The sequence below is a fragment of the Schistocerca serialis genome, chromosome 11 (genome assembly GCF_023864345.2).
Source record: "Schistocerca serialis cubense isolate TAMUIC-IGC-003099 chromosome 11, iqSchSeri2.2, whole genome shotgun sequence".
Classification (NCBI taxonomy): Eukaryota; Metazoa; Arthropoda; class Insecta; order Orthoptera; family Acrididae; genus Schistocerca; species Schistocerca serialis.
The window spans coordinates 196,647,592-196,664,016 of NC_064648.1; the positions used below are offsets into that span (position 1 = coordinate 196,647,592).

At 41.4% G+C, this 16,425-nt stretch overlaps 1 long non-coding RNA gene across 1 annotated transcript; it reads left to right on the forward strand.

The window, feature by feature from the left end:
* Positions 1–3,527: 3,527 nt before the first annotated feature.
* Positions 3,528–4,174, forward strand: LOC126426757 (uncharacterized). The gene is made up of 3 exons (XR_007576407.1): positions 3,528–3,645; positions 3,804–3,910; positions 4,063–4,174. It is a non-coding gene; the product is annotated as an uncharacterized LOC126426757 (long non-coding RNA).
* Positions 4,175–16,425: the final 12,251 nt, after the last annotated feature.

The window sequence follows — 16,425 nt, forward strand, 5'->3', positions numbered from 1 at the left end:
CCACCGAACACCTGATCCTTAGTCTCTTCTTTCCCGGCCTTACCATTACCTGTGCCACCATCTATGTCCACCCCCACGCCCCTCTTCCTTTCGACTTCCTCTCCCACATCGACCGTACCTTCTCCTCCTACGTGATCGCCGCCGACCTCAACATCCATAGTCGCTCCGCTGCCCAGTTACGGCGGTGGCATCGGTTCCTCTCCTCCCTTCAAGGCGACCTCATCCCCATCCCCCAGCACACTCGTCCCGAATCCAACTCCACTCCCGATGTTATCCTCTCCTCCCCCAACCTCCTTGGGCGCATTACGGTGGATGTCCTGGAGCCTATTGGTAGCGACCATCTCCCTGTCCTCCTCACCGTTTCAGACGGCCGTCGCCCCCGCCCCGACCCTCGTCATGACCCTCCCCCTAAGTACATCCATGACTATTCCCGTGCCAACTGGAATGCCTACCGGGATACCCTCTCCACTCAGGTCGATAGCCACCCTCTCGCCTACCGCCATCCCGATGATGTCACCCATGCCGCCTCCTTTCTCCAGCAGACCTTGTCTGAGGCCGTGGAGGCCCACGTCCCTACTGTTGCCATCCACCCCCACCGTCCTACCTTACCACCACAGGCCGTCCTCCTCCTCCGTGAATCCCGTTGTCTCTACCGTGCCTTCCTCCGCACGCGTGACCCGGACAACCTACGACGCCACCGGCAACTACAGCGACACATTCGAAATTTGCTCGCGGCCAAGAAACGCCGGGACTGGCGACAGACATGCACCCGTTTAAATGCTACCCTCCCTATAAACTCGTCCAAGTTCTGGACCGCCTTCCGTCGCCTTACCGGAACTAAACCCTCCCCCTACTATCCTCTTCTCCACGATGATCACCCCTTCCCTGACGCCCTTAGTAAGGCCAATCACTTTGCCTCCTACCTGTCCGATGTGTTTTCCATCCCTGATGATCCCCAGTTCGATTACTCCCTCTTCCCAGATATCCGCGATCGAACTGACACCTCTGTCCCTCCCCTCGCTCCTGGTTTCCAGTACTTGGACAACATTCCACACACGGACCTTAATGCCCCCATCACCACACAGGATCTCATCAATACCCTCCGCACCAAACGCAACACCGCTCCTGGTCACGATCGTGTCACCTACCGTCACCTTCGTGAAGCTCCTGTCTCTTTTCTCTCCACCCTGGCCAGGCTCTACAATGTAGTCCTGTCCACCGGTTACTACCCCGACCTGTGGAAAACCTCCCGTATCCTCATGTTCCTCAAACCTGGCAAACCGCCGTCCGCCGTCTCCTCCTACCGTCCCATCAGCCTTACCTCGGTCTTCAGCAAGGTCCTGGAATCTATCCTCACCCGCCGCATCCACCAGCATCTCCGCCAGCACCACCTCCTCCCCGTTACCCAGTGTGGCTTTTGGCCGTCCTTCTCTTCCGACGATCTTCTCCTTCACCTCACTCATCTCCTTTCCGAACAGCTCAATTCCCGTCGCTCCGCAATCTTCCTCTCTCGTGACCTCGAACGCGCATATGACCGCGTATGGCATTCCGGTCTCCTCTTCAAGCTCCAAACCTTCGCCCTTCCCATTAACTACGTTCGTCTGATCGGTTCCTTTCTCTCCCGCCGTCCTTCCCATGTCACCATCCATAACACCGATTCCTACACCTTTTTCCCCTCCGCCGGTGTGCCCCAAGGCTCCGTCCTTTCCCCCCTTCTGTACTTGTTGTACACAGCGGACATGCCGCCGCCGTCACCCCCCGTCCACCTCCTCCAGTTTGCCGATGACACCGCCTTCCTCGCCCTTGCCCCCACCCTGCAACGCTCCCAACGCCTTCTCCAATCCCATCTTGACCGGTTCACCGCTTGGTGCAACCAGTGGTTGCTCAAGGTCAATCCTTCCAAAACCCAGGCGATCATTGTAGGCAAAACCACTCCCTCCTTCCGCCTCCTTGATTTCTATCTCACCGTTTATGGCCGTCCCATCGCTCTCACCCCCAACCTTAAGTACCTTGGCGTCACCCTCGACCGTCGCCTCTCCTGGACTCCCCATCTCCAGACAATCCAAGCCAAGGCACGTTCCCGTCTCCGTCTCCTCAAGCTCCTTTCCGGCCGAACGTGGGGTCTGGACCCCTCCACCATCCTCCACACCTATAAGTCCCTCATCCGCCCTATCCTCTGTTACGCCCATCCAGCCTGGATCTCCGCCCCCCCTTCCTTTTATAAATCCCTCCAAATCCTTGAACGCCATGCTCTCCGCCTTGCCTATCGCATCCGTCTCCCTTCCCCCACGCGGATCCTGTATGACCTTATCCCCTTCCCCCACCTCCTCCTCTTCCTCGAAAGGATACGAATCCTATACACCTCCCGTAAACTCGATCCTCCTCACCCGCTCGTCTCCCCGATCCTCTCCCACCCCCGCCCGCTGCCGCGCCTGTACTCCCATGTCCCACCCGGTCTCCATCTCTCCACCCTCCTAACCCTCTCCCAAGGTGGCTTCCGCCAGCTCCCTCTCTCTGATGATGTCCTCGTCCCCTTCATCTACCCCTCCTATCAACTTTGACCCTGCCCCGCCCCCCACTTCCCGTGTCCTTTCCATTCGGCACCCTCCCTCCCTTCTCTTCTCTTCCCTTCTTTTTCCATCTCCCTGTCCCCTCCCTTCCCCCTCTTCCCCCGGGCTTCCTCTCCCCCTTCCTCCCTCCCCCCTATCTCCCCTGCCCGTGGCATCTCTGCTCTCCCCTCTCGCTCTCCCACTCCCCTTTCTCCTCCTCCTCTCTTGGCAGGTCCCCGGACTCGCACACGTATAGTGAACATTCGCGCGCCGGAGATCGTCGCCTTTTGTGTCTCGTGTGTGTGACGTCGTATAGTGTTTTTGGTGTCCGCCGTCCCACTCCTACGTTCACTTGTGCCGTCGGACTCATCAGTGTTTTGTGCGCCGTGCCAACGTGTTTTCAGTGTTGTTATCGTCACATGTGAACGACTCCGTGTTTTTTATGTCTCTGTGACTTCTCTCTTTTGCCCGTCACTTTGTTCATTGTCATTCACCATGTTGTATACTCTTGTAAAACGCAATGGCTGAAGAGCGGCGTAGTGTGCCGCTGCCAGCCTACCTGAGTTGTACAGGCTTTAAAATAACAATAAAGTAAAAAAAAAAAAAAAAAAAAAAATGTTGGGTGTAACCATTAGTGAACTCGTTTGTTTTAATTTTTGGAAGGTTCGTGCCGTTAGGTGCGAACCGCGAATAACATAGATATACTAGTGATGGGCTAAACTGCGATTTTCCTATATCAGTGATTTCTGTGAATGCTACTTTTCAGTATCTGTTATTCTTAACTGAGATTTGTCGCAGTTAAGAGTCGCAGTTAAGGAACCTAAGTCGCGTATCCCTCCGCCACTGCTATTTCTGCTACTTCCGCGATTTCTGCGACTTCTGCTACTTCTGCGACTTCTGCGATTTCTGCTATTTCTGCGATTTCTGTGACTTCTGCTACTTCTGCGATTTCTGTGACTTCTGCTACTTCTGCGATTTCTGTGACTTCTGCTACTTCTGCGATTTCTGTGACTCCTGCGATTTCTGCGACGTACCACCGTATGAAAAAGTTACATCTGTCCACACAGAAAATTGCATCTCAACAAACCTGTCATTGGTAAGTATGTTTTACGTTTATTCTTCCGCTGGCTTTAATTTTGTATTAAAGAAACAACTGTGAAAATATTAATAATGTAATTAATATGTAAGTAGCCGCACAGTACCGTAATAGTTCGTGTTTAGAAAATGAATTCTAACATATTGTTATGTTCATAGGTACCTGAACTACATTTCAGTCACTCAGTAAAGAGATAATTCAAAATATCATTGTCAACAGATCTGAAGAAATTGCCAGTCTTTAGACCGTTTTCGTCAGACGAGAGGTTAGTTTCTATGCGTTTTGATGGACTTAATTACTTCAGTGAGATCGTTCTTGCGAATGTGATATTGCAAATATTAGCAATCTACTCTGTCAATTATATTGCTAGTAATTACTGACAGCAAAAATTGTTTAATAATCCTTGTGTTTTTGCAGACGCAGTTCTGACTGATTACTGGTTGCTGTACATATCTATCCACATCAAGGCTGTTGAGAGAGACTCGTGAAGATTCAAGACAGCTCTTAGAAGATTTGCAGTTTAAAAATGAAATAATTATGAAATAAGTGTGCGACTGATTAAAGTGTTTTATTGAAGTTGTTGTGCGATTTTAAAGGAATAATAAATGTTAAATAAATTGAGTGAATAATAAAAATCTCATTTTCCACATGTTAAGTCGTCCTATATCCGTAATTTTCCGCCACTTATTTATTGGTAAACACTTGTTGGATACAGATGTGCCGCCCCCCCCCCCCTTTCTCCACAATCTTGGTGTGACACTGACATGTAACATATCCCAAAGTCTACAATATGCATTTTGAGGCTGTTGTTATGAAAGTGGGGAAGTACAGATCTTCCAGTTAAATCAGGAATAGCTTAAGTGCATTACTTGAAAGTGACACAGGAAAAGCTTACTTATGTAGGTGGTAGTAGTGTCGGCAAAAAGTTCTTGTGTGTGAAGTTGCCATGTAGAACACCAGGTGTAAAACTTTTCTCCCGAGTCTTGAACTGTGTCGGAACAAAAGTGAGGCATTCATATGACTGTTTTCATTTCTCTACACTTATACAGATGTCTGAGTTCTGCTGTGTTAACATTGCAAAGTCCTGTAGGCATGTGGAGTATTAACAAAAACTGTCATATTGGAAGCAGAATCAAACACATTTGTTACGTTACTTGATATTTTCAGGAGAAAAAGGCAATGTTACTTCTTATTAATATAATACATTCAGAGTCACAGCAGTATTTGACCAACCATAACTGATGCTGAATGTGCATGTCGTCATATAATATGAAGGGCTTATTTCAATAGTGGTACAAGTCCATTACCAACACTTTTCTGTCTATAATGCTTCTGAAATTAGTGATCCAAACAAACATAAATAAAGGTTCATCTCTAGCAAGAAGCCATATGCTTGAATATTTCTGGTATCTCAACTGCAGATTTTTCAGCGCTCATTTAACTTTACGACTCTATATCTCAAAATTAACAAAAATGGACTTGTACCACTACCGAAATAAGCCCTTCATATGCACACACAGCACATCGATCTCGTGAGGCACAAGGCTCTCATAACGAAGTACGTACGTCGGTCAACAGATGACACAAGGAAAAGTATGTTAACTGCGCTTTTTAGTTGCTACTTGCGACTCTTAGTTGCGATTTGTCACAGAAATCGCAGTTTGACTCGGTAGCGAATAGCGTAGTACGAACTTTGCTCAACAGATGGCAGTGGTAACTGCGCTTTTTAGTTGCTACTTGCGACCTTTAGTTGCGATTTGTCACGGAAATCGCAGTTAGACTCCATAGCGTACCGCAGAGATGGACGTAGTACGAACTTTGGCCAACAGATGCCACTGTTAACCGCGCTTTTTAGTTGCTACTTGCGACTCTTAGTTGCGACTTGTCACGGAAATCGCAGTTAGACTCCATAGCGTACCGCAGAGATGGACGTAGTACGAACTTCGACCAACAGATGCCACTGTTAACCGCGCTTTTTAGTTGCTATTTGCGACTCTTAGTTGCGACTTGTCACTGAAATCGCAGAAAGCAGTGCTAAATTCGACCAATAGATGGCTCACGTCTTTGAATATGAAATACTATTTGCGACTGCTAACTGTGACTGAAATCGCAGATTCTGTAAAGTTGCTACTGTGATATCTGTGACTTCTCAGTCACTGTGATTTCTAACAGATACGCGATTTCCTGCCCACCACTAATAGATACTGTAATGAGGCCTAAAGCAGTGATGCATGTTAGTCACAATTACGTGTTTGTAAGTAGACGGTCCTACGATTATTATTTACAATTTTTGGAGGGTTCGTGCCTCTAGGTGCGAACCGGCAAATACATTGATAATGGTATAAGGCGTAAAGTGGCGAGGGATGTTAGTCAAAATTACGTGTCTGTAAGTGCACGGTTTTATTTTAATTTACTGAATGCACTAGAGAGCTCCCCATTTCTCTCCAGCCACCATGCATGGAGAGCTGCATCGAGCCAGTACCAGGACTGAAGGCGCCAACAACCCTTGTCCTGAAAATGGTTGTTGCTGCATGTGTTATTTTTGGTCGTTTGATTGTTTTGTAATGTTTTAAATTTGCAACTACAGACAGCCGTTTTTTGTTGTATGTCTTTTTTTTGCTGATTTAATTTTCCTTAGTGAGATTTTTATTATATTTTGTCATGTTCCTCATTTAGATTTCCCGTTATGATGTCACCTAAATATTTAAATTGATTATCGATTTTGATTTCCTGTTCTTCCGCTGTATTTTTGTGGACCAGCTGGCATAATTTGTTTTTGCAAATGGTATTCTGAGGGCGAGTTTCTGTGCTATTTTTTTAATGATTTAACTACTTTAGTAGTTTCTTGAACGTTCTTGGCTAGGAGCATATTATCAGCAACAAATCCCAAGCAGTTTAACCTTTTATCAGTTTTCACACTTCCAATTCTTATGTTCTTTGCGTTGTCCTTGTACCATTCTCTCATTACATATTCCAGTGCTCAGTCGAACAGTAATGATAATAGGCATTCACCTTGTCTTACGCCTATTGTTATGAGGAATGTTTCAGAAATTTTTTCTCTAAGCCTTACTTTCAATTTAGTGTTGTTTAGAGAAAGTTCTACTAGTTTAATTAATTTTGGATAAAGTCTCAGATTTCTAAGAATTTTTAAAACTGGAGTTCCATGGAGACATTGAATGGCTTCTTAAAGTTTACAAACGTTATTGCCAGAGATTGTTCTGTCTCCTACAGCACACCATAATCAACTTTAAACTAATCACCTGCTCTGCACATTGTGGTATAATGTTCAGGGAATGGCTACATAGTCCATCTTTCTGTTAGTCATGTGTAACGAGATATTGACTGTGTGACTTAAATATATTCACATTTCAGCAACAGCCTTACCAGATTTTGATCTGTGAGTTCTCCTTCAACATCTAGGAAATTTTAAGAACCTGATTTGTTAGGTTTGGTTTTTGTTGTGTTATTTGCACCGATCTGTAAGATATATTTGCCTTTTTCACAGTCCAAACGTTTATGAAATGCTTCTGTCATGGTTTCAGCACTTTCTTTGTTACTGTGTGTCTTCTATCTTTATTCTCAAATATTACCGTTAATAGTTAGTACTACTGCAGTTGTTTCCCAAGGATTTTGCAGTAACTCCTGGAAGTTGTTTTGTTGTTTTGAGGCTGATAGTTTTTTGTTTTTTCTTGTAATAGATATCAGTTCACCTAGGTCATTTCTTAATTTGATGATTTGTTTTATTTGGTGCTACTTCTCATTTTTAATCAGCTGAGGTGGGTTGGAACTCATTTTCTTTAAAGGTGTGAATTTGATTTTAATTTCAACTATATAGTGGTCTGAGCCTGTGTCTTCTCCTCTCATTGAAGTCATAGTGTAATTTTGTAGATACAGGTCTACTCAATAAGCGGTGGCAGGAGAAAACATATACAAATATTGTAGAAATACTCAAGTTTAGGAGCCAGTGGCTCCTTCTTCTTGTAGAAGCATTGAAGGGGAAACAAGAGGGGTGAAGGATAAGGCTGGTGAGGTTTGGGAAAAGTGTAGTGTCTGAGAAAGCCACCCAGAACACTGGGTCTGGGGAGACTTACCCAGTGGATGAGAAGGAGGAAGTCTTTCCTTCCTCTGGTTCAATCTATGTCATACCAGGAAGAGAGAGCTGTGTTTAATGCAGAGAACTAGCTGTAATCAAGACTTTAAAATCGCCCATGGACAATATTGTAATTATCTTGACTTTCTCATCAAAATATAAAAAAAAAAATTATGGATTAAAACACTTGATCCCTCAGTTACCAAATGTGGAGCACTGTTACCCATGAAACAAATGGCATGTAAAACAAATGATGATCAACTCCTTAATCACAATAGCCACAAGGAACCACTTTTCTTGATGTTCATCTTATAATCTCTTTTCGAGACACTATTCCTTCCATTCAACTTACCCTGCAAGACCTTTGCCAACAGTGACAGAACTATACTGTCATTGGCAAACCTTAAACCCATAATTTCTTCTTCATGAACTATAATAACATGTCCAAATTTTTATCAGTGTCCTTGACAGCTTGTTCAGTGCACAGATTGAATGACACGGTGAATAGACTACAATCCTGCCTCAGTTCCTTCTCAACCACTGTTCTACTTTCACGCCCTTTGCCTTTTACAACTGCTGTTGTAGATTATGATCTATCTGTCCATTTATTGCCTAATAACTTACGAAATACAGCATATGCATAGCTGTAAAAAAACTACCAGGAAATATCTACAAGATGAGTGAATAGGCAGTAATACATGAAATTACTTTTGAATACATTGTGGGATTATGCAGTGATCAATGCTATTATAAATATTTAATATCAAAAACAGTCTTGATCACAAATTATTTATTCCAGAGACCAGTTTCGACCACAATTGTGGTCATCTTAATATCAATGAGTAATAACCTCCTCCTGCTGGTAAATCACTACAGTGCTCATTTACTACCAGAAGGAGGTTCTTAATCTTTGGTCTGAAAATGACCACAGTTGTGGTCGAAACCGGTCACCAGAATAAATAATTTGTGATCAAGAGTGTTTTTGATTGTAAATATTAGTAATACATGACCTCAAGAATGATCAGATCAGGTTTAGGAGTAAGGTAAGAACAGAAGAAGCAATACTGATTTATTTCGTAAATGAATGGGAATATTACAAAAACAAACACATCCATTTTTGACAGCATTGAGTTACATATGTGTTTGTGCTTTAAGGATGTAGCCCAATCAAGATGTAAAGAAATCCCTTATGTCCTGGAACATTTTGTATTGTTATACAGCCATTGTTATCACATTCTCTCGAAGTGAAAGCCCACAGGTACAAAAGATTTGGGCTCGCTAAAAATTTTGTACTATCAACTCAGTTTAAGGCAGGGAGAATAATCAATATTCCTCTTACTCTTTTATTAATCTATTTTGTTATTGGTGGTAAGATGTCAGACAGTCGTGATGTTAGTGACAAATATCAGGGAGTAACGGAAAAAGAAAGAATGCAGTGTAGGTTCCAAAACATATAGCCATATAATGATCAGAGTGAAAATGAAGCATATATAAATTGGAGAGGGAATAGATACCAACTAAAACGTAATGGTTATATCAGCACGTGTGTCTTAACCTGAAATTTAGTATTACTTCAAAATTAACGTTTTACTACCACAGCGAACATAATAATGTAGAACATTAAGTTCAACTGAATATGTCATTCTGTTTCCAGTTGTCAGATAAAAAGCATGGCAACTGGGATGACAGAGGGCAGCAAGATAGAACAAAAAATGAACAGGATGGAATCGTTCAAAGCCTCATAGAAGTAAAACAAGTGCAAGAAAGAAGCCTAGAAGTGATAAGGAATTTAGTGGGAAGAAACCAAAATTGTAGTGATGCATTTGTTGGCTATCAAGGTCTGAAGGAAAGATTCAAGTTTGTAAAACTGCCTTCCAAAGTTGTTGGTGATGTCAGCAATGGGTGAATATAGCAATATGTTAAAAGAAGGTAAATCTCCAAGAGGTAAAGGAGGAAACCTGGAATGAATTCACAGTTGCGAAAATGGACAACCAACACCTGTATAATGGAGTGATGACAATGAAAATTTTTGCCAGAGTGGCACTCGAATCCAGATAACCCACTTATCAAGAGGGTCCTTGTCCCATGGAACATTGCATCGTAATTCAGAATAACACAGGCACTGGTGTGTTGTAAGAGGGGAAAATGTAACCCTGGTCATGCAGAACCAGTGGCTTAAGAAGTGGAAATAAAAAGCACATCGAATCGTTTCCAATCCGGGAAGCACATTACGCCAATGAAGAATCTAATTATCTTGACCCCAAACATGTGCAGATTATGTGGCACATGTTCAAAACTATTAAAATGGATATTCACGTTGATTGTCAATTTCATTTGAAAACTTTCCACTTTAATTTAAAATCTGGGGAACCACAGGTGTATACGAGCAGTACATGTGAAGAGATTTGGATAAAAATCAAAAGTCCATCTCTGAATGATGCTGGTAAAAGGGCAGCAATAGCTGAGTTAATAGTGCACAAGAGGTGTGGTGATTAATTCTTCAAGAAATTACACACAGTTACAGTAAAAACTGACACTGATTCTAGCATTGCAGGCCTCTCGTTTGATTGTATGCAGAATTTGCAATTACCTCAAGTACCAATTCAATTTCCATTTAACTTGGGTCAGATATCATTAAATATCTTTAATGTGCACGAGTTACAGAGTGCAATGGCCATATGTTACCTCTATCACGAAAAAGCTCTGATGAAGCCTGTTTTGGAGGCAAAAATAAAAACCATGCACTGGTGAGGTTTGTTTAATGCTTGTGGCAGAGTGAAGGTTTCAATTCATCACCCATTACTTTCCAACAGGAGGGTAGTGCTACCTTGCACGTGATAGAGATTTCAACAGATAAAGGGGAAAATTAGGAAGATGGATAGGATATATTTTGTGAAGAAAGATGCAGAATCAATAATTGACTCCCACAAAAAGATGAATTTTGAAATGAAAATATCAAAAACAGGAGAGGTGCTAACGTTTAAGGAATGGTGGCCAAAATTCTACAGAAAAAATAATATTTCTGTTGAAAGTAAAGGAAGGGCTTCACACAGAAATAACTAACAGCACTGCCAGGTAACACAATTTGTGCAATTCTGTTGTTCACAAGTTAGCCCTTTCATTGATGCATCTGAAGATCACACATTCCAACTGTCTGATTAGACTGGAGTTCCACCAATCCCAATTGGGGTCATGTACCCATAAATGAGAAGAACATACCATCTAAGGCGATTTGTACCATTCCTACCAAAAGAAGGAATCATCAAGAGTTTCTAATCTAATGTATACAACTGACGATAAGTCAAAGAATGAACCATGAGTAGAGTATAACGCCAAAGACACTGGGAACTAGCCATAATTTGTACGATTTTTGCTTCTATTGGCAAGAAACTCTGAGTTATGAACTGAGTTATGTGCATTTATTACAATATATTCAGAAAGGCCATATGTTCAATTCATAAATTTTAACAGAACATCCAGAAAATATATTAGGATTACTGGCAGAGCATTGGCATTCATTCCTCCACATTCATTTTAATGGAGCAGAAAAACATAATTTAAGCATAATATTAAGACATAGAATAATATCTGAGTTATGTAGTGATTTATGTGCATTTATTGCAATATATACAGAAAGGCCATTTTATCAAAATGTTAAGCAAACATATTAGGATTTGCTGCAGAGCATTAGCCTTAATCCCTCCACATTCATCTTAACGGAGTAGAAAAAGAAAATTTTAGCATAATATTAATACATGGAAAATGTATTGTATCGTCTGAAAATTTTAGTATCTTGAAGATGTGGGATATTCCAACATTCCAATTCAAATGTGGAATTGCATTTCTTCAAGGTACCAGATGAGTCATGTGATGCTCTTCCACGTTTACAGTTTCAAATAATGACAGCATCTGGAGTAAGTGTAGTTGCTGGGATATGGGTTGTTGTGGGAATGAAGAGAAACATGTCTGAAAATGAACTGAATAATGGGAAATACTAATTGTGAATTTATCGTACAGCCTTGTATATACGTTTCTGTGTTTTCTAAAATGTGTTTTGTACTTGGAATGCTTGAAGTGTAACAAGTATACTAAAGAGATTGCTTATAAATCAATTATGCGACCCATCTTAGATTACTGGTCAAGCATGTGTACCTATACTAGATATACTTATATACTGAACTTATACAGAGAAGGGCAGCATCTGTGACCACAAATTTGTTTAATTCATGGGAGAGTGTCATATACACACTAAAGGAACTGAAATGGCAAACTCTTGAAGACAGACATAAACTACCCCAAGAAAATCTGTGAAAGTTCTGAGAAAAAGCTATAAATGATTACTCTAGAAATATGCTACACCCCCCCCCCCCCCCCATGTATTGCTCATGCAGGGATTGTGAGTGTGTCAAACAATGATTATTCCCATGCTCCATTCGAGAATGAAACAGGAAGTAACCCTATTAACTGCTACAGTGGGACATACCCTCTGCCATAGACCCCATGGAGGTTGGCAGTAGGGCTACACAACCCGAAACTTTAAGTTGACAAACATTTTCAACTACAGTAAGCACATTAGACCATAGGAGCAATACGTAAATTACAATTCAAGGCACAAATGACAAATATATTTAGCTATTCGGAAAGTATATTTGTTTAGAAATGTCAACTTGCATGATGGCCAGAGATAATGGACTACCTTAGTGGTCATAGTTAACGTTTATGACAATGCTGTGTACAAATTATCCAGTTAATAAGCACTTTAAAACAAATAAAAAGGCATTTGTGATAACATTGTATAGAAAGACCATCTCTTATTTGTGATTAATGAATTAACTTCGTAAATTAGAGGTATGAACCTGGACATCCATGACGCCCTTTTGCCTACAATAGCTAAAAGTGTCTTTTTTATTAAAATTTTCAAAAAATAGTAAGTCATGGCACAAAATGGTATGCAGTGCCAAATAAAACTCTTTCTAGTGATACCACATTTGGCTGTGTACAATTAGTAAATGTTCACAAGAGATTTGTTGTCTTGAGAAATAACATATTATGCTCTTCTTCTCATAGCATTGGCTGATTTAGAAAGAGATTGTAACAATTTTTACTTATATACACTCTTTGAAGTTTGAAGGTATCACAGATTTTTAGAAAATGGAGTGAACAATTATTCAAGACTGGTACAGAAACAAGACTGCAGTTGCAAGAGTCACAGAATGTGAAAGGAAAGCAGTGAGTAAGTGGAGAAAACTGGGTTGTAGTGTACCACTGGTGTTACTCAGGCTGTACATTGAGTATGGAGTAAAGGAAATCAAGGAGAAATTTGTGAGGGAAATTAAAGTTCTGGGACAAACAACAAAGGCTTTGAGGTTTTCTAATGATATTGTAGTTCTCTCAGAGACAGCAAAAGGCTATGAAGAGCAGTTGAATGGAATGAACAGTGTGTTGAAAAGCGGTCATATGAAGAACAGTGACAAAAATAAAACTAGGGTACAGCTATGTAGTTGAAACAAACCAGCTGATGCTGAGGGAATTAGACTAGAAAATGACACACTGAAGTAGTATACGCCTTTACCAAATTAGGTGGCAAAATAACTGATTCTGGCTGAAGTGAAGAGGATATAAAATGTGATAACAAAAAAAAGCATTTCTTGTTGCTGAATGATACAGCTAGCTATGAATACTTCCGAAATGTTACAAAATAACTTCATGTACTGAGACACTATATTGACATCAGCCATTTGGACCAGAAGAAAATTTGTGCCAGTCCGGGATTCAAACCCAGATTTGTTGCTTACCACAAGCGCTCACCTTAAGAACTGCAACTACCTGAGCACACTTTCAGTATCAATCGAAACTTACACGTGTCACATAGTCACAACCCTTATACTTGCACAATTCATGATTCCCACATGGGGAAAAACCTCTAAGATAGAAAAAAAACAACTCACCTTGAAGAAATTGTCCACAAGGGGCCGAAATTGATGAATGTTATATACATGTACAGTCAACCAAATGATCACAAATGCAGAAAAATTTGGACGACTTATTCAAGAGAAAGAGCTTCACAAAAGGAGCAAGTCAGTAATGTGTTGATGCGCCATTGGTCCTTATATAAGCTGTTATTTGGCTTTGCATTGATTGATAGATTTGTTGGATGTCCTCTTGAGGGATGTTGAGCCATATACTGTCCAGTTGGCATCACCAATAATGTTACATATGTTTTCAGATGAGGAGCGATCCTGTGACCTCACTGGACAAGGAAGGGTTTTTAAGCATGAAGACAAGCAGTAGAAAGTGTCGCTGTGTGGAGATGGGCATTATCTTGCTGAAATGTAAGCCAAGGATGCTGCTCTATCAGCCACTGCAGATCAGATGGTGACAGGAGACAGGTGGTAAAAGGATCGCCATATTTTTCCCGGCATCGTGTCGAGCTCACGTCGGTTAGTGACACCAAGCACCAGTGCAAGCAATGGAGAACCTTTTATTTGATGTCACAATTAGAAACTTTATCTATGTTTATTGCTTACTTATAGTTTGTTAACAAAGTTGGTATAAGTGCTGAAGTTTATTAATTATTTGCAAAGAGAATTCTTCACACTCAGCAACACTTGTGGTGACGCATTGATTAAAAAAATTAAAAAAAAAAATCCAATAGAAAGCTCACAACCGCCTCTGACACATTCAAATCCTTTCTGGCTGGACATGGGGTTTGAACCCCGCTACCATCCTCCACGCCTAGAATTCCTTAATTCATTGTGTTGTTGTTTTTGTGGTCTTCAGTCCTGAGACTGGTTTGATGTAGCTCTCCATGCTACTCTATCCTGTGCGAGCTTCTTCATCTCCCAGTACCTACTGCAACCTACATCCTTCTGACTCTGCTTAGTGTATTCATCTCTTGGTCTCCCTCTACGATTTTTGCCCTCCACCCTGCCCTCCAATACTAAATTGGTGATCCCTTGATGCCTCAGAACATGTCCTACCAACCGATCCCTTCTTCTAGTCAAGTTGAGCCACAAACTCCTCTTCTCCCCAATCCTATTCAGTACCTCCTCATTAGTTATGTGATCTACCCATCTAATCTTCAGCATTCTTCTGTAGCACCACATTTCGAAAGCTTCTATTCACTTCTTGTCCAAACTATTTATCGTCCATGTTTCACTCCATACAAATACTTTCAGAAACGACTTCCTGACACTTAAATCTATACTCGATGTTAACAAACTTCTCTTCTTCAGAAACTCCTTTACTAATTTAAGTGTCTCATTTCCTAATCTAATACCCTCAACATCACCCGACTTAATTCGACTACATTCCATTATCCTCGTTTTTCTTTTGTTGATGTTCATCTTATATCCTCCTTTCAAGACACCATCCATACCGTTCAACTGCTCTTCCAAGTCCTTTGCTGTCTCTGACAGAATTACAATGTCATCGGCGAACCTCAAAGTTTTTATTTCTTCTCCATGGATTTTAATACCTACTCCGAACTTTTCTTTTGTTTCCTTTATGGCTTGCTCAATATACAGATTGAATAACATCGGGGAGAAGCTACAACCCTGTCTTACTCCCTTCCCAACCACTGCTTCCCTTTCATGTCCCTCGACTCTTATAACTGCCATCTGGTTTCTGTACAAATTGTAAATAGCATTTCGCTCCCTGTATTTTACCCCTGCCACCTTTAGAATTTGAAAGAGAGTATTCCAGTCAACATTGTCAAAAGTTTTCTCTAAGTCTACAAATGCTAGAAACGTAGGTTTGCCTTTCCTTAATCTTTCTTCTAAGATAAGTCATAAGGTCAGTATTGCCTCACGTGTTCCAGTATTTCTATGAAATCCAAACTGATCTTCCCCGAGGTCGGCTTCTACTATGTTTGCCGTTCGTCTGTAAAGAATTCGTGTCAGTATTTTGCAGCTGTGGCTTATTAAACTGATTGTTCGGTAATTTTCACATCTGTCAACACCTGCTTTCTTTGGGATTGGAATTATTATATTCTTCTTGAAGTCTGATAGTATTTCGCCTGTCTCATACATCTTGCTTACCGTATGGTAGATTTTTGTCAGGACTGGCTCTCCCAAGGCTGTCAGTAGTTCTAATGGAATGTTGTCTACTCTGGGGGCCTTGTTTTGACTCAGGTCTTTCAGTGCTCTGTCAAACTCTTCACGCAGTATCGTATCTCCCATTTCATCTTCATCTACATCATCTTCCATTTCCATAATATTGCCCTCAAGTACATCGACCTTGTATAGACCCTCTATATACTCCCTCCACCTTTCTGCTTTCCGTTCTTTGCTTAGAACTGGGTTTCCATCTGAGCTCTTGATGTTCATACAAGTGGTTCTCTTATCTCCAAAGGTCTCTTTAATTTTCCTGTAGGCAGTATCTATCTTACCCCTAGTGAGATAAGCCTCTACATCCTTACATTTGTCCTCTAGCCATCCCTGCTTAGCCATTTTGCACTTCCTGTCGATCTCATTTTTGAGACGTTTGTATTCCTTTTTGCCTGCTTCATTTACTGCATTTTTATATTTTCTCCTTTCATCAATTAAATTCAATATTTCTTCTGTTACCCAAGGATTTCTACTAGCCCTCATCTTTTTACCCACTTGACCCTCTGCTGCCTTCACTATTTCATCCCTCAAAGCTACCCATTCTTCTTCTACTGTATTTCTTTCCCCCATTCCTGTCAGTCA